The sequence below is a fragment of the Vidua chalybeata genome, chromosome 3 (assembly GCF_026979565.1).
Source record: "Vidua chalybeata isolate OUT-0048 chromosome 3, bVidCha1 merged haplotype, whole genome shotgun sequence".
Lineage (NCBI taxonomy): Eukaryota > Metazoa > Chordata > Aves > Passeriformes > Viduidae > Vidua > Vidua chalybeata.
The window spans coordinates 35,917,178-35,936,963 of NC_071532.1; positions in this window are offsets into that span (position 1 = coordinate 35,917,178).

Here is a 19,786-nt window from a genome sequence, read left to right on the forward strand (position 1 = left end):
CCTCAGGTGAAAATCCAAGCAGAGGGTCCCAGTGCTGCCAAACATAGGCTTATGCCCTCACTAGTTCCAGACCCTGCCATGACTTTATTCCTGAAGACCTGCACAAACCTACACAAGGCAGACCCCCCAGCCTAAGTCAGTGTTGACTCAGTTCATCCCCAGGGATCCTTGAGCTGGAAATACAACTCATGGGCCCATAGGGGATCCATCCAGTATGATTCACCCAGCCTCTGCCTCAGGTCTGCAGCAGCCACCAACCCAAATCCTTCCTCTACCTCCAGCTCTACCAGGAACTCCTGTCATTCCCAACCCTCGAGCAAACCAGATTCTTGTCCTCCTTCCCCATGAAACTTCTGGCAGGCTCTCCAGAGGGGAGCAGCAAGAAACACCAGAATGCCGGTATCAACCCCGGCTCCATCTCCTCCTAGCAGTAAATATGGGAATAAGACAAAGTCCAGTACAAGACAGAATCCCTGTGAGTAATGGACATAATTACATTAGCTAGGCAAAGTACCTTTATGTTAAGAAATATTTTTGGCATGCCATGAAAAGTTTGAATCCTCTCACACCCCAGCAGTTACAAAAGTCAAAGGCAACATAATATGAGCTTTATTTTAACTGTTACATGCATTTGCATAAAAATGCTTCTTCAGAATGATAATAAAACTTCCCTGTTTTGGTTTGGGTTTTTTTTTTTCTGCTTTCCCTTTTGATGCAACTTTCTTGCACCCTCAAAGGCACAAAGTAGAACAGGAAGCAGTTGTGCCTGAGACTCTTTTCTCAGGCACCTTCAAAAATTAAGGTTCAATCCTTTAAGCTTTTCTCACATATCCAAAGACAAGACAGTAAAAAAAAAAATACCTAGACTCAGCAATCACTTAAAATCTGGCTTTTCACTGTCAAATGGGACTCTGACCCTCCAGCCATGACATTGACAGCCACAATAACAAGCAAATTGCATTCCTCATTATTCTTCCCAGCAATCCTTGGGAGCAATGGGCAGTTTGGGGTGAGAAAACTGGGCTGGGTCTGCAGAAACAGCCATTTCAGAAGGGAAACAAAGGAGTTATTTGAACAGACACTCGGATTGATTCTCATTTCTAACCCTGTAAATGACAACTGACTATATACTCAATTGACTCCTTAGGGTTCCACAAAGTTTATTCAGGAATAGAAGTAGGGAAAACTTTTAGGTATCAAAAATACTAAAGTACATTTTATCCCACTGACTTTCTCAAACTCTATCACCTAAGCAGGAAAAACTAAAACCCAAAGTTAACAGCTGTTATGTTTTACTGTTAGATCTAATACACAGATGCTCATTTTTATTGAAATATTTAATTGAGATATCACTGGAGAAATTCTGAATTTTTTTCATCTAAGAAGCTGCTAAACAGTTTTAAAAAATAATAAATTAAATATTTTGGTTCAGATAGCACAATACATTTTATTTGAGACAAAAGTAATTTTTAAATGTTTTTGACAGAATTCATATCTTAGGGATAAATTAACTTAGGAAGATTTAAAACCCAGAATTGTCAGTGATCCCAGTGCCTACCAGTTCTTCCTATATCTCTCACCAAGGAATCTTTCATAGAAAAACTTACAATAAGCATTCTAGTTTTCCCAGGCAAAGCTGGAATGATGAATTGCAGAAAGATAATTTTTTCTACTACAGTGAAAGGAGTGTCCTAAGACTGTGGGTGCCCCAATATGTAAAGGACTGGCCGTTTCTTAAGGGGTTCACAACTGAAAGAAAAGCAAAGATGGGAAACCAAAACTAATGTGACTTGTCCAGTGCCTCAGCACAGACTGACAGCAGTGGTGCAGAAAGTCTGGTTCACTCTTCCTTTAGTGACCTGTCTGATAGGAGATTATGGTCAGACACACTGATAAAACCTTTATTTTGGTTTCTCCTGCCTTATTTTGGCTCCATGGGCTGGCAGAGCACCACCAAACTTCAGTAAGTACAAATGTAATGGTCTACAGCAAACAGCCAGAGGGAACCAGGGAAGATCATTATCTTGATCTTATATTGATTTTTTTCCAGCTGGAATAACTGAGAATTCCCAGTGTGCCACTAGGAGAAACACATACCTAAAATTATCAACTTTGAGAAAGAAAAAAATCAGAGGAGGAAAAAGAGACAGCAGGTAAATAAAAAGCAGGGAAATGCTGTCAGGGACCAATGACAATACTTAGCCTAAGAGTTGTTGGAGTCTCTGGTCCAATGCTACAGAGAAACTCTTGTCCAAATGACAGTACACAATGTAAGATCATGTGAGATGGGCCAGAACTAAGTAATGATTGATGAGCCTTGGAAGAGCAGGACCTGGCTCTCCAGGGTTGGTTTTGCAACCTTTGATCTTTATAGCCACGCATTATAAAGCGGTTTCAACTTGTAACTAAATTCCTTACATACTCAGCTGTAAAATCCAGACACATCCTGAGCAATAAAACAAATACATAAACTGGAACTTAGGTGAGAGTCATCTTTTACTGTCACTTAATGCTGGAAACACCTAGAGCTTGTTCTGTCACATTCAGTAGAAAAACGCTGGTTTAAGAGCAGTGTGAGGGATTTGGGCTGGAGGGGAGTTAATTGGGCCAGACAGGCTATTTGATTAATCCTATCTGGGTCCCCAGTTTCCAGTGCTTCTAAAGAGCATCACGAACAGGCACCTTTCCGATTTACCACACAATGTTCATGAAATCCACCTTCTATCACTCTGTGTATCAGAGCCATGGCCTCTCTGCAAAAACATCACTCTGCCAACTGTGGATATGACCAATAAATCAGAGCAGTTGCACAAGCCACAACTTAGGTGGCATTAATTATATCAGTGGAAGTTATGATCCAACATAATTATCACTGCTACCCCACCTACATTTAATTTCAGTGTTTCTTCCTATCTTTGCCCCAGAGGGTCCATAGGGAAGCACTACATGCTTCAACAGTGCCAGACTCCAGAGGCAGCCCGAAAGAGCAAGGGCTGGTAATTATATGAGTGCGACTAATGGGAAGGGGACTATCATGAGATGTGATCAGATACTCTACAAGGGGAGAGAAGGAAATTCATCCTTTGCCCCTTACACAGCCCATAGCTTTACAGCTGCCTTATCCGACCTGACAGTCCCTATTCACCAAGGTGTATGCATAAAGAAATCACTGCAAGCGCATGGAGAGTCTCACCAAAGGAAACTTTCCAAAAGTGTTACATATATGTCAGAAATGAACAGCACAGCCCTGGGGAAGGGAAGGAAGGCCAGTGTGCTTGGGTGGGTCTTGCAGCATGTCTGACCAGATCCGTAACAGCAAGTGGTGCAAAACAAGAGGAACATGGATACACAGAGTCAGTGCCAAGAACCTGACATCCACACAGGGCATTTCCATTCCCTGCTTTCCTTTGGAGAGCTGAAGCCTAATGGCAGAAGCAACCAGCAAGAGCTGGTCCAGGCTGGGTGTAGCCCTGAAGCCATCCCAGAGGAATCCTGTTGATGTCCTCCATGAGTGCTCTGTGATATAAATGTGCAGTTCAGGGGGGGTCACTGGGAGATATTTCAGCAGCTCAATGTTATCTCAAATAAAATGCCAATGTACCCCTTAGAGGCATCTCCATATGGGGCAGGCATACATGTCTGTTGGGCTGAAATAGCCCAACATACCAGGACCCTGCTGCAGCTCTACAGGAGTGGACAGTGTCCCCAGCCAGTGGCACATAGTGTGGCTGCACCACCACGTGGGCAGCCAGCTCCCCTGTGTGGCCTGGGTGAGTTCTCTGACTCCTGGACTGCCTGTGCCAGCAGGGACAATCTGACAATCCTGCAACTCTGAGGACTGTGTCTCAGAAGAGGGAGTCATACAAGAACACACACAAATGGGAAACCAAGTGGTTGCAGAGCTGAGCCCTGAATCACAGCCCAGGACACAGCTGTAATGACAGTACATGGCTCGAGAACTACTGCCTTTGAGCGGGCTGGAAGGACTTGATAAAAAAGGTACCATATCTTTCAGGTCACAGCAGTCCTTTCTGACTGAAGGTTCCACCATCACAGTGGCTGGAAGACAAAAAGGTTTTCTGCTAAGAATCCCCAAAGATGCTCTGTTTTAGCTGGTCAATTGGTTCTCTTCTTCTTTGACCTTTCTTCTATGCATCTGCTCTTCCCTACACTTACAATAAAACATTTTCCTTGGACACTGTGCAGGGCTCTGCTTAAAAAGAGCTTGGTATAGTCAGGTGTGTTCCTGGTGAGCTGCAGGCTGTGCTACAAAGACCCCACTGTTTCTCAGAAGGCCATTCACTAATGTTCACTCAACAGAAGAGACCAACAGTATGGCAGTATCCATCAACCCCTGCATTTGCTTGTAATTAAAGAAAGGTCAAGAGCTGTGCCTTTCTGAGAATTGCGCTTACCTTTGCATGGCCAAAACCCAAACACAGACAAATTTCACAATGTAGACATCCAGAAATGTGAAACCTGGAACATGAAAAATATTAAATAGCCAACCGTGTATGTTTTTCAAGGTTTGTGAAATGGACTTGCCCTTGTGCTTGGGTACAGCACTGTTGAGATTGTGTTTGGTACCTAACTGCAAAAGCTATTGTGTTCCAGTTTTTTCATGCCTCGCTGCTACAGAAAGGCCCTGATTCACACCACTTCATTATCTTTCCTCATTTTTATAGGCAGCCAGAGGGCATGCTGGATCCTCAGTTTGTTTGTCTGGATCCACTCATTAGTAAATTACATGTAGTGAGCAATGACGTGCACCTGGACATTTAGTCTGAGTAGATTCTTTAACACTCAAATTAGTTGTGCTACTCCAGCAAGAAAAGCAACAGATTTTTCTGAAATGTGACTTTTTTCTTTATGCTTTTGTATTTCTAGGAGCAACAGCATCAGTGGAGAGCAAATAGTGAAGAGCAAGAATGAAAAAGAAAGAAAAGCACAGGAGTTTTCCCTGTGAAGTGCTGTTAACAATCTCTTTGCTGTGAACACAAGGATCCTGCAGCCAAGACTGTGGCCACATCATGGTGGCAATCTGAGTGGCCAAAATTTAGAATTTTTTCTGTACAGCTAGATAAGAAATGTCAAAGAAAAACAAAGGTGGTTAGAGATTTAGCTGGCAAATTTGCAGCAATGCTGAGTGCAAGCCTGGTGTGCTGCTCTGGAAATTTGGAAACAGAAACTACCTACAAATCTGCTTTTAGGGACCAAGCCTTTAATTCTAACCTGGTTCTCTTGTGGTATCACTACATATAATTTGCTTTTGTAATGGAGGGAACTGTTACAGAAAGGGACAGATACAGGAGACAAACAAGGCACGAAGTATTCCATATCGTTCTGGCAGACACCCCTTGGAGACCACAGACAACTGGTGCAAAAATCAGAGAGACACAACCCAACACAACCCCTCACTCTACTTTTGCCATCATTAGCTGGGGACCACAGACGCGGTGGTTAAAAATGTCTTCTAAAATAGCTTTAAGGATTGGAAATCTGATAAGGCAAATGCAAGTGGCAAAGTTCCACTGACGTCAGTGAGACTTATATAAGGGAAGATTTTGTAATGGTAAAAGTAATACTGGAACTGAAAATTCCTGCAAACTGAACAAGGAAGTTTTTCAGGTTAACCTCAACACAAGCCACAGATTTGTCCTCAAAACAATTTCCCCACTGCCCTGCAAATAAAAACTGAACTTGGACTATTTCTGCAAAAAGCATCACTCTGTGTGTGCAATCACACAAGCATAATTTGCTGCGAAGTTACTCACTAATAGGCAACTGAGATATTAATACAAAATTATATCTTTAAATGTGAATTTTGAATTTATACATAGGAGAATGTTAATGAAAAGATATGACTGTAAAATGCAGTACATTTAGCCAGTCCTGGGACAATATGGTATGGGAGTCATTCTTCCTTCATACAATTCTTCTTTTCAGGGCCTTTAAGTAAGTTGGTGTGAATTAACACTGCTCATTTGAAGTCAATGGAAAAAAAAAATGGAGCTATGCCAAATTACATCAGTGAGGGATCCAGCCTTTTGACTTCAAGTTATCCTCAGTTAACACTGGCGTAATCATAAAAAGGCCACATTTACTTCCCTGTCCAATGAAAATAGCCTGGGTATTGGCTACTTTCAGAGAACTGCCTGAAAACATTACACAAACCATGAATTATTCACAGTATTAAACAAATAATTGTGACTAGTAAATAAATATTTGAAAGTAATGGCTGGTTCATACACCATTCACACGTAATGTAAGGGGGAGATATTCATCATATGAATTACCCATTAAGAATTACTGGCTCAGCTCTAGTTGTAACTGATAAACAGCCATGTGGATAACAAGGCAAGTGTTTGGCACATCTCCTGCTTTCATTTCCAGCAATATGGCTTCCTTTTCAACAGACACATAAGCTCAATTATTTATAGCCCTTCTTCCAGAGAAACTGACTGCCTTCCATGCACCTGAAAGGTGGGAGCTGACACGCCGTTTCCCCAGTACCTACTTGTCTGGTTAAATACCAGGTCAGGCGACAGCCCTCTGACAGAACCACATTCCTGCTGTAGTTTCAATTACCTAAATTATTCTTCACCTCCTGTCCTAAGCATGGGCATATTTTTGATGGCGTGAGCTGGGAAATGTGAATGCAAACTGCTACCAGATGTAGAGAGGAAGAATGATTTCATATGGGAGGCACTGGCCTCTGAATCAAAATCTCTGAGCCTCTGCTGTGCCACAGGCTTTCTGTAAGCCACTTAGGCCCAAATCCCCAAAGGTATTTAGCCTTTAACTCCTGCTCATTTCAGTGAGAGTTAAAAGCCTAAATACCTCCATGGATCCAGGCTTTAGCCTCTGTGGTTATGTCTACACAGCACAGGGGTATCCATACTGCCAAGCAGACACATGAGAGATGACTCCCAACACCCTGGCTCTGAAAGGAGCAATATCCTGGTGTTGGAGAGTGGAATATAATCTGATTGCCCTCACCACAGCATTCCCAGGAGCTAGCCTGGGTCCCTTCACACATCACTCCATTCTGCTGGGTGGGAGCAAACCACACACTCCAAAATCACACTGCAATTTAGGTTACAGCCTAACTCACTGGGGTATAGGTATCATCCCATAAGATTGGCGTGGTGCATGGGCATTCTGCTGGTGGGCAGCATGTAAAGAACAGGAAGCCAACAGTTTTGTTCAGAAGTTTAGAACAGAAATTCAACAGGTTCAGCTGAACAGTCCTACAAATTCTATTTTAATTCAGCTTCCAATGGCCACAGAAAGGCAGCAAGGGGCTGTGCAACATGGTACCAGATAAAATATCTGGCACTTTTCACTTATAACACCAGCACAACATCTGACTATGTCTGCAAAGAGAATCAGAGCAAATGGTTAACAAACAGTTATGGTAGTTAAAAAAAGAAATGCTTTGCTGCTATTCTATTGTCAGTTTTGGCAAGCAGCACGGGGGAAGTGAAGCATTGATAACATTGCTTTATTGTTCGTGTAGGTCCCAACCCTAACATGCTACATCTGTATCTTCTGTCTCAAGAAGTTGCTTTCTTTTCATCAGACACATTCCAGAAGTCAACAGCAAAAGCACTGACAAGAGACAGCAGATTGATCCATTAACTCTCACTCACTGCTAACAGTTCCTTGGCTGAAACCGGACCCTGCATTCCACTTGGGAAGATTTGGTAAGTTCAAATGTAAACACACTCACAGGATTTGGTTACCGCTCTCATGCAGTGCAGCCCCTGCCTCAGCATTGCAGGAGGTGCTGGGAATCTCCACAGGTGCTGTACCTCTTCTTTTATACATGCGTAATTAAGGAACAACCAGGACAAGCCAAACGAGTCCTGTGTGCCTCTTGTTGCTATTATACTGCATTCTCATTGCTAATCAATGTGGTTGCAGTGAAAGATATTACAGCACAGAGCTTTTTCTAATATGTCTAATAATAATAATAATAAATAGTAATAATAATGAACTCTCCCTTCACCAGAAAAGATGCAATTAAATGAGATTGTATTTTCCCGTTGGAGACAGGCCCTTAAGCATCTTCCTTTTAGTAGCAGATAAAATTAAGTCTTGCCTGTCATTTGAATTTGCTTTGGATTTGGTTTACAAAACCAGCCTTCATTTTAAGTAAGATTTATCCAACAATGCTTCTTTGTTGAACTATTATTCTCCATCCATCCAGGTATGCAGGGTCTCTGCTCACTGACCAACACTCCAGTGCACTGTAAAAGCAGAGCACAAAATGCCACTTCTCACACATTTGCTCCCAAAGCTGCAAAGCCCAGCACAGGCTCCGCTCCATGTGCGGCTCTCTGCTCCCCCCTACTGACTGCCACAGTCGGTCCCGGTCCAATTCCTGCATCCACGGACTCAGCCCGAGATGCTGTTACCCTTGGAGAGGTGACAATACAGCTTCTGAGAAGTGGTGAGATGCTGGCTTATCCTGGGAAGAAATTGATTTTTCCTTTGCAGTGGCTGGACAAACAGAGTTTTGTCCAAGGAGGCCTCCGAGTTCAGCTTCTGCCTTGCTCACAAAACAGAATGAGGGTTTGTGCTGTGAAATTTGACATGGAGGTAGAACATCACTGCAGTATTCCAGCCAGTCCCTGAATACTGGGGCTTAAGATGGTGTCTTTGGTGTCCCATCAGGTTCTTGGGATGAATGGCATTTTCCAGGATGGACACTTTCTTCAGCTGAAAATTTACTGTTCTTCAAGATTTCACATATTTTGATGTGACAGTGGCACTTCCCAAAGAAGGCTTTTCAAAGAAACACACCTAAGCAAAGGGCCACATTTCTGAAAAAGTGCTTTTGGTGCACATCTACCTATAATCTCCCTTTGCTCTTCATACAGACATGGCACCACATACAGTCCTGGAGCTCATGAGCAGAAGCAGCAGAGATTGTTATGGGGAAATGCCAGGAGGTGCTGCACTGACATCACTGGGATTTTTGCCACTGATTTCAATAGAATCATGATTTCATGCAGGACTCTGCTGCCATTGGACTCGGGGTTTAATTACACAACTTTTCACTAACTGGCTCTCTAGGTCTCTAAGGCTGATTTCCCTCCAATCTCACTTCAGGAGTTAGTTCTGACTTGTTGCAGGGGCCTGTTTGAAAGCTTTGTGCTCCTTATACTTCCCTTCTTCCTCTGGTACTGCACAGTCCCAGACACAGCTCCCTGTGCCAGGCGTACTTGAGGATGTGTCATCTATGTTTACATCTTAACAGCTTCAGTTTTCTCTCCCTTGTTGTCTCAAGTTTCTAGGTGCTTTTTTACCTTTCCCCTGCTTTTCTCTCCTCCATCATTGGATCTTATGTACTTAATATCTTTTTGTTACACAGATCTATAAACAGATCCTGATCTATGGAAAATGACTTCTTGTTGCTATTATGGATCTAGACTGGCAATTTGGTCAGATACAACTTGCCTGTACAGAGAGATGTCCTGCACATTCCAACTGCAAGTCATTCTGGATTCACAGCAGTGTGAGCAATGGGTCTTGAGATTTGGACAGCAATGGGAGCATCTCAATAGTAATTCTGGACAGAGAACTTCCAACACCTCAATTTGCAGCAGCCTTGCAGTCAAAGACATGCCAGCAACACACTGACCAGCTTCAGTCCTGCTCCTTTGGGTACCTTAAGCAGTGGAGAACACCCTGTTCAGGCAGCAGCTGTTGAATATGCACATGGCATCCCAGGCAAGCTTGTCCAGCCTGCCCCAAACCCGGGGAAGATTAAAGCTGGTTGTTATTTGGCTATCTGCTCTGCTATCACACCTCCAGTTGCATTGTAGAGGCACAGTGGGTGAGCAGGGGACCATGCCCCCCTCTGTGCTGCATTCCCAGGACTAGCACGATTGGCCTGAGCAGCAAGGGGGGCTGGAAGGTTGGACTGAGGGGTCCTGCCTGCCTGCAGGCTGCCTGGTTTGTCCTACAGCAGCTGTGGGATTCATAGCAGCTCACACACACAGTGATAATTCAGTCTACCCCTTTCATCCTTACACTCTGGAAAAGAAGGCAGACTTAGGACTGGAATAGCCTGGATTTATTTCAGCTGCTTTCTCAACAAGTGATCTCAAAGGGAGAAACATACTTCAGTATGAAGGTGCTGTTTGCACTATGTATTTTAAATCCTGGGATGAGCATGAGAGGAAATATCTTGGAGATTTAAAGAAAATTAATTACCACCTTTCTTATAGCAGTTCAGAGTTTACACAGAGTTTTTTCCACTTTCAGAAGAGATGTGAATATTTTACTTGTATTGGATCCTGCAGAGGATTTTTGGTATCCTGGAATCAGATGCTGAAAATTACTGCATTGTGCTGCTACCTGATGTGAAGACAAATGCCACCAGCAGCAGCTGAGTTATGTATGAGCACAACTAATGTGAAATAAGAATAAAGCCTGTAATTCCTAAGTCCACAACTCTGCTCTAGCACAGCTAGAGCATCTGCAAATTCAGATCCATAGATGTGGTTATATACCTTTTCTGCACACAGGAGTGCAACAGTAACTAAGAGAAAGGTAAGAACAATTTGGACTCTTCAGTTTTAGAGGTTACACTGAGAGGGCCTCTGAAAGGTGGAGACTTTGAGGAAGTCTCAAGTTCCAGACAGGGAACTTAAAATCACAAACAGCTTCTCATTATCCTTCCCCAAATTTGTAAAAGTCAAGACAGGGCTATAGCTGACAGAAAACCAGATTTCCCAATGTCTGACATGGTTGTTCAGAGGCATTTTCAACATGAGAACCATGAAAAAAAATCCAATTAATCCCTGCTGATCTGCTACATAGCTGCTTGGTGTCACACATTCAAAATGGTCCAACAATGAGTGTGCTAGCAGGGTTGCCTCAAAAGCTTCAGTGTCTCGGTTTGGCTAAGCAAGTGTAAGTTTGGATACTTATTTAAAAGTTGTTTGTATCCCTTAGTCCATGAGGCCAGGGTGAAAAATTTGTTGGAATAATCCTCCTCATGAGGTCTCCAATAATACCTGCATCCAGCTGGGCTAGAAAAACACTGGGAGCAACCTTTGAGAGACTTTCCTCATTTTGCCTTCCAGTTCCAGCTGAGACTCGGAAGAGCAATATTTTGTAAGCAGGACCAGCAGTGGGAGAAGGAAAAGTTTGCTAAGACTTGGTAAACATATCCCTATGAGCCAGCTCTGAGTGCCTGCCTCTGCACATACCCAGAGTCCAGGGAACCACAAACAAGTGAAACTGGCTGTACAAATCATATATTCTCTTGATAGAAAAATACAACTGCCTATGTGCCTGAGCCTCTGCACTTAAGTAATTGAGGAAAATAAGTCACTTTTAATTTCAAAAAGCTCTCAGCTGTGTCCTTAGTAATTAAGATAGCATGGATGCAATAAATCAGTACATGTGCCAACCCACAGAGGTCAAATATAATCAGGCAGCAAATTATAGTAAACATTTATGAATCCCTTGTATACGGCACATGACCCCACCCACTCGCTCTGGCACAGAGGTTTGCTGTTGATTGCACTGGTCCTTCTGGCATTTCATGTCCTCAATGCAAGTCATACCAAGTAGCCACCCTGAAATATTGTACTAGAACATGATCAGACTCATTTTAATCATTGTGTGTATTTTAAATGATGACTAACACACCAAGAGGATGAGAGAAACCAAAATGGTTAGGAAGCTTTTTTTAAAAGAGGAACAAGGAACATGTAGATTGAGGATTCTACTTAAGCAACAAGAAACTTGGTACATCCTTCTGCAGGGGAAGGTTGGGCTTGAAGCTGAAGCACAGAGCTGGGCTCTAAGACCCTGCTGATCAGAGCAGTTTTCCAGGACAGCACAGCAAACCCACAGCTGAGTCCCTGGGACACCAGAGCTCCTCAGTTCCCTGTCTGTGGAACAGGGCTGATTATGCTCCCACCCTCTATCTGTCTTGCCCATCTACACCAAAAAACACTTCATTGAAAGGGACTGTCTTTAATTAGGTGTCTGTGTGTGCTTAGCACAATAAGGTGCAAATTTTAGCTGAGGTCCCTGAGTGCTCCTACCTGGCAAAGGAAACAGGCATTTACTGCAGGGTTAATGACCAGCTGAGATTACCTGATCTTATTATTTCATTTGTACTGCTGTCACACCTAAGAGCAGCAGCCACAGACCTGAACCTGTTCTGTGTTTGCATTTAATGCATACAGCACATAGTGACAGTGCCTCTCCCAAACAGCTTAAAATTCAGTTTTACTTTCCCTTCCCCCACCGCCAACTTGCACGGAGTTTGTTCAGAGAATGCTTTTCAGATATATCTGCCATTGTGACAGCTTCAAGCATCTCCTTGTGCCTGTTCTGATTAGATCTGGATAACACCTGACAAGTGCAGATAAGACACTGATCACAACTAGAAGAAAAGTGAGAAATATTTTCTACCAAAAGGTTTAAAGAAACAAAAATATTTCCTGTGTTTTTAAATGCAGTAATGCTGATTTTTTTTTTTTTTTACAAAAGTGAAAAGTAAAACCAAAATAAGAAAGACCAAAGAAACAATTTGATGTTTTGTCTTTACACATGCAATTAATGTTAATGGAATTGCAAAGCTTTTATCAGGGCTTAACTTGAGAAAAAGCATTCCTACTGTATTTTCTGTATTACTGTATTTTATTGTACTTAGAAAGCTTTGATACCAAAATGTCAGGGACTCACGCACAAGCACAGAGGGTTTGGAGTATGAAATCCACCCCTAACTGTAATCTTGACTTCAGTCTACAGACTTTGAAGCTTCTTTTGCATGTTACAGTATCTAGGGAAGCCTTGTACAAGACACTACATGCTACATTAGAGGATACTTTGGGTGCTGAAGTGAAGCTTCTGGTAGGGGATGAGAGAGATGGAGATGTAAGATCTCCCATGTTATGAGCCATTTCCTTTCCCTGTGGTGGCACTGATCCTTGGGAGAGATTCACTTTCTCCTAGTAAAAAGCTTTTCAAAGGAGGCTCCTTACCAGCTGCAGATGAAAGGACAGGAGCTGTCAGGAATATCTCAGCATCAGCGCCTGTTTTATACTTTGCACACACCTGGAGAGTCCTGGAATACAAGAGAAACCACCTCTACATCTTTGGTTACTAGAGGAGTTCCCAGAGCAAGTCTGGGACTCTTCAAAAACTGGCATTTTACCAAGAAGTCACAGACAACAGGAATAAAGTATTTTCTCCTTTGCCTTCTTCAAACTGGAAAGAGACCCTGCAGCTTTATTTGGTTTGTGTGTGCAGAGGTGCACAATGGAGAGAGCAAGGATTGAAGAGGAGACTCATCCCAACACTATTCAGCTTTTCATAACTATCAAACAGTGATAATTTCTGAAGAGGAAATTCCTTTTATTTAAATAGCCAGCAACAAAAAGAGAAAATAATGATGTGGCCTTCCATTCCACCCTGCATTAGTACCTCCCTACTATAAAAACTGCATTTCATGCAGAACACCTTCTGGAATATCTAAAATATCTTTTATCTGGACAAAAGCTGGGAAAAAGACCCTGTAAGGAAAGCAAAAATCCCATTAAGAAGGGACATGGTTGTGCCTATTATACCACAGGATGTTCTCTCCTATGGATGTCACCACATGCTATTCCTCACCCAGTGCCCACCAAAACCTAAATTCCAAGAGTTTGGAATATTATACGAGAGCAGGACTAGCCAGACATCCTTTTGGAAATGTCATCTCATGCCATGTGAACCTAAGAATGATAATGAATTGCGAGTCCCATAACCTGGAAATGTCTGGATCAAGTATCTTTGAAATTACCCCATATGCTTGTCTTTAAAATTTTCAGGAAGTTCTGCTCAAGTTTGGGAGTTAAATTTGATAGGCCAGGAGGCAGAAAGCTCTCAGCCAATTTTATTGTTAAGACTTTCTACAAAGACCCTTGAATACCGGTACATATGACCAGTATTCAGTAACAATTATATATCAGTATATAATATCAGGGGCAATGATCAGAGCTGCTATTAGGAAAAAAACCCAAATAGTCAAATGCTAATTCCCTCAGTTGCAGATAATGAAGTATAGAACCATGAACAATCCCCAGTCAAATAAACTCCCTAGAAGGTGTTACTTACAAAATCTCATCATTTTCAACCAGTGGTGTGATTTGAGAAGCTTGACTCATGGCTTCTTAATGCTTTGGGTTAGCAAGGCTAGTTGGCAGTGCTAGTGGCTGAAGTGAGCTGTACTTTACACTGTGAAGTCAACCAAGTATCTACCTGGCAATTAGCCAGGAATCCTAAAATTAACAGCCCATTAGAAACATGTCATTATTTACATGGACAGCCCCTCTGAACCCAGGGCTGAGAGCAAGGGAGAGGACTAGTGTCCATCACACATGTTTCCCCATGGGTCAGCTGACTCTGGTAGAGTGGAGAGCAGCATTTCAGTGGGCAAACAGGTTAGAAATGGGTTCTACCACACTACAGCTCTCTCCTGCAAAGAACTGCATTTAGGATTGGTGAAATGTTGCTCAGTTGGCCTGAGATGTTTCTCTGGAAATGAACCCCAAGCCTGCAGATGTTGCTGGTACAAGCACATTATAATGCACTGGCAATTTCAGCCCCACATTGAGGAGGGTTTGGTATCAGCAGGATGATTTGGGAGAGCAGCAGCAATGTGGGCCAGGGTTACATGGAGGGAAGTAAGTCCAGAGCTCATTATGTCTTTTCAATGATTGCAGGGGAATTCTGCAGGATCAGACAGTTTTTTCCAGCACTGCTGATTAGAACTGGGCAAGACTTCTGTTGAAGGAATTTGGCATCTTCAACTAACACAATTCAACTGTCAGCAAAATTCAGGAGTTTCCATTGAAAACTCAGTTGCAATGAAAATCCCAAACTAAACACTGTGATTGCGGATCAAAATGTATCTTTGAATTAGAAAATGAAATACTATTTCAGATGTTGAAATTCCCCTTTATAGTAGTTCTTGCTTTTGATTCTTATTGCAACCTCTTCACAAAAGAAATTTGGATAAAACATATATCAAAAATAGTAGAGGAAGAGATTTTTGAATAGTGTTTTTCCACATGGAAAAAGCATCATTAAGGCAGTCCTGTTAATACATGTGGAGACAAAGCAGCATTAGTAACATTGCTAACATTTAGGAGACATGGATATCATTCATCTCAAGAACTTGGAGAACACACTTTTTATTCAAAGATTTTCAGATGTGGGACAGCAATCTTTGGAATATATCCATAAAAATGAGGTGAAAATTAAAAAAGAGAAGTACTGAAAAAATAATAATGAATGAAAGTCCATTGGACTTCACTCTGGAGCTCAGATCAAATATTCTTCTCTTAGGAAGAGGAAAGGCATTACAGCCTGGCCAACTGTTATTTGGAAATAGAATTGTAATTGTGTATTGAGTTCTTATCTTCAGATGAGGTAATCCACAGCATGCTGATGAACGTTTATCAACCAGGCTGGTTAAGCCCCAGGGAATGACAAAGGAGAGAAAGAATGGGAAGGAGACACATTGGCTATGAAACACTCCTTGCTAGAACAAGAAACAATAGGGTGCTGCAACTGAAAAAGGAAGAGAGACACTTCCTGGGACAAGATGCCTTGCTGAGGTACATCACTACCAAAAGATAAGGGTATTCTCAGTGACAGGCTGGGGCATGGAAACCGCAGCGGCTCCTGCAGTGACACTCAAGGTCTTTCTCAGGGTTATGTTTAAGGTTTCTAAGGTCAAGTGACTCTTGTTTTAGATCTGCAAAGTATTTGTTTCTCAGGTAAAACTATTTAAAACAACTTCTTGTAGGAAGCAAGTTCTAGGCAACTCTTGAATACCAGAGACCTGCAAAATCTTTTAAAATATACACCCAACCCAGCACACTGCTTCAGACTTCTCCAGAGGTTTTTCTATAATGAATCAATAATTTTCCAGCTTAAGCAAAGCTTCACACGTCAACATTTTAGTTCTTATTTTCTGGCTACTCTTAACTAATTATATTCTCCATAGTAAATAGCAAATTTGTTTCAGATCTGCTACTGGAGTCAAGCTCTCCATAGGAAGGGAGTTCAAATTTGTGGAAGACTACATACAGGGCTCTGGAGTTTGAATTTGAACTCAGAGAAAGTTTGAATTTGAACTCAGAGAAAGAATAAACACTATTCCCACTCAATCCTGCCCAAAAGGGACTTGGGATGGAAAGACCATAAAGGATAAATATAGAGGGATGTTAGAAGCAAGGCAAGAAGAGTTTCACACTCAAAGCATTTCTTTTTCTAAAAGAGCTTTGGCCAGTGATGGTTAGATCTTACAAGAAGCATCACAGAACAGAACATAGCACATATGCTGCTTGTACTGATGTCCATCCATTTTCAGAAGGAATTTTGCACTCTACACCCACCCTCAAATTTGAAAATCCTTGCTTTAATCCTTAACAGAATTACTATCCGATTTCTGTAACTTCTTTGCAGCCTCCCATTTACAAGTAAGCATCAGAGTCCTGGTATAAAAATAATTTCCAAGGAGGAATATGGACATCACATGAATTAATAAAACAGACGCAGGTGTGGAGGAGCACCCACAGCTTGCCCTGCAGAGCAGTGAGCTCGCATATTGGAATAAGGCTCTTCCCTGGTGGCATCATACTGGGTGCACAGGAGGTGCAGTCCCATTAAACCTTCCATGATAAGAGGAAAACTCTCAGCCAACCTCCTGCAGCAAATCCTGCCTTTAAGCAGAGGTGAGGCTTGCTGAAAACTCACTTGCTGAAGTACCATGAACTTCCATTCTTTGGTGACTGACACAAGACAGTTTAAAGGGGTCTAAGGTTTTATAATCCAACAATCCTGTATTGGGCATCCAGACCCAAGACCAACTAACCAGTGATAATCTTACCCAGAAATAAGTTCCCTCATTTCCTGAAGCTGTATCCAAAGCAGCCTGAGCAACAGGCCAAGGGAGGAGATTCTACCCCTCTGCTCTGTTGAGACCCCACCTGCAGTGCTGCATGCAGCTCTGGAGTCATCAGCACAGGAAGGAGCTGAGGAGCTGTTGGAGTGAGCCCAGAGCAGGACACCAAGATAATTAGAGAGATGGAGCATCTCTCCTATCAGGAAAAGCTGAGAGAAGTGGATTTGTTCCACCTGGAAAAGAGAAGGCTTAGGGATGACCTAAATGTGACCTTCCAGTACCTGAAGGGAGCCTACAAGAAACATGGAGAGAGACTTTTTTACAAGGACCTGGGGTGACAAGACAAGGGTGAATGGCTTACAGATGAAAGAGGGTAGGTCTAGATTAGATATTGGGGGAAAATGTTTCCCTATGAGGGTGGTGAGGCTCTGGCCCAGGTTGATCGAGAAGCTGTGGATGCTCCATCCCTGGAAGAGTTCAAGCCAGATTAGATGGAGCTCTGAGCAGCCTGGGACAGCAGAAGGGGCTGGACCTAGATGATCTTTGGGGTCCCTTCCAACCCAAGCCATTCTATGATTCTACGATTTCCTGCACTTTTTTTTTTTTTTTTTTTTTTTTTTTTTTTTTTTGTCAAACAGCAGGCTACAAAACCAACACTGCCTCTGCCAGTTGGGTGAGTAACCCCACGGAAATGTGTACACAAAGTTCTCCCAAATCCCACACATCACAACTAATAATTGATGAACCTGGTGACATTTATGATTCTTTGTCAATCTGACAGCTCTTTCACTGATTTAACAAGCAGGAAAATAAAGAGTAATTTAGCAGAACTTGTGCTTCTTGTTCATGCAGGTCACGGCTGTGACAGTCACCCAGGCACAGACAAACTCTGGCACACGAGCAGCTCTCCCTGCTGCCGAGTTGGGACAGACAGTAGTGACAAAGGCAGCGACACTGGCGCTCTTAGAACTTGCTGAATACCACCATCTACTGGCATAAACTGTGGAGGAAGGGAACAAAAGGAACGGGGACAGCAGGGAAGCAAGGAGGAGAAAGTGAAAGAGGCTGAAGAAAAATAATGGTATGAGGAAGACAAAACCAAAGTCACCTATCATAAAACAAAAGCCATTTAGATGAGTAACAAAGGAGCAAGAGACAACGGGGAAAAGGAAAAAAAAAAATATGGTGGAGGCTGTTTTCCTGACACATTGTCCCCCACACCATGCAGCTGGCTCCGAGTGCTGGGCAGTAGCCTGTGGATACAGCACTGGAGCCCAGCTTCTGGGAACCAGCACAACTCTTCTACAGTAGGTACAGGCAGGTCAGCTTATCCCATGCAGGCTTCCCACAGTCCTCAGATCACTCTGGCTGATCCTGTGTACCACAGGCCATTGCATCTCAAAATACTTCTTTATTTTAGTCCAAAATCTTCTCTTTGCTTCAGGTACTAAAAGAGCACATCTGGCCTTGGGTGAATGCAACCAAGAGATCTCTGGAGCTGGTTGGAATGGGTGGTCACTTCCTGCAGCTCCCATTCACGCCAGTATCCCTGCAGGGGCCTTTGTCCTAATGACTCGAATTGCTCAGGCCTGGCCTCCTTGGGCAGGTCCTGGACCTGGCAGATCTGTGCCCAGCAGGTCCTGACAGACCCCAGTCTCTGGATGTCTCTGTTTTGTAGACCTTCTCCACAAGGCAATAATGCTCACCCCACTATTGATGGGAGATCGACTGGAATTTGTCTCCAAGGTAGGGAAGGCTCCACCAGTCATTACCATAGTGCTCAACTCATCCACCCACTTGGAGCTGCAAGGCTGCTATCACACTGATTGCTGCATATACACCTTCCAGGAGTGACTTTGCAGTCATTTACTCACCCAAAGCCATAATTAGAGGCAGGAATGTACTGTTGCAAAAGAGATTTAATATTAATTTGAATCCTTAACACTAATTTGCTTCAGCCCTGTGCCACCCCCCTTTTCGTATTTGCTTTCAAAAATATTTTACCAAATTAATATTCTGGCAGGAATATTGGTAGAAATTATACATTTTAAATCAGTATTGAGGAATGCTCCTGGGAAAGAAGCTCAGTGTTCATCATTGTGCATATTCTCAACAGAAACCCAACATTAAATCTGTGCTTATCCAATCCCATGAACCCTGTCTGTGCAAAATTCCATCTGATCCTGGACAAATCCAGCAATCTCTCCAGTTCCCTCTGCTCCTGAGGCAGCACAGCCGGGCACAAGAGTTCAGAGCTGCCAGCACAGCCAAACCCTCCCATGGTGACTGCACAGATGTTTTTACCAGAGCCAGCACAGACATAGCTACAGCTGCCTAGCACAGGGCAAGGCTACAAATCTGTGCTCTTAATTGGACCAGACAATTCCAGTTAAAATAACAGTGATGGCTCTCAGATTGCTCTGGTTTATCTGATTTAATCTGAATTATCTAGCTCAGGATAAAAAAAATCCAAATCAAGAACACATCTGCATTTTTTCTATGGAAATACATATCAGCCCTATTTTTTCCCACCACATTCAGGTGACAAAAAACATGGGAAAGCCTTTATCTTTTCTTCTTGTCCCTAATTATGCCACAATTTTTTCCCCTTCTAGACCACAAGCAACACTGAAAAGCTACTCCTTCTCCTTAAAAAGGACCCTAAAGCATAAATCCCAAATTTAAAAAATCAGTATCTCAAGTCCCTATCTTTGCAAGGGAAGGGCTCAGCCACACAATCAGGGATTTCATCAGTTCTCTCTGCAAATGCCGGGGTTTTCCTCCATATGGGAAAGGCTGGAATATCAAGGAAATTACATCCCACTTAAACTTTCTGCTGTTGTGACAATTCCCTCTACC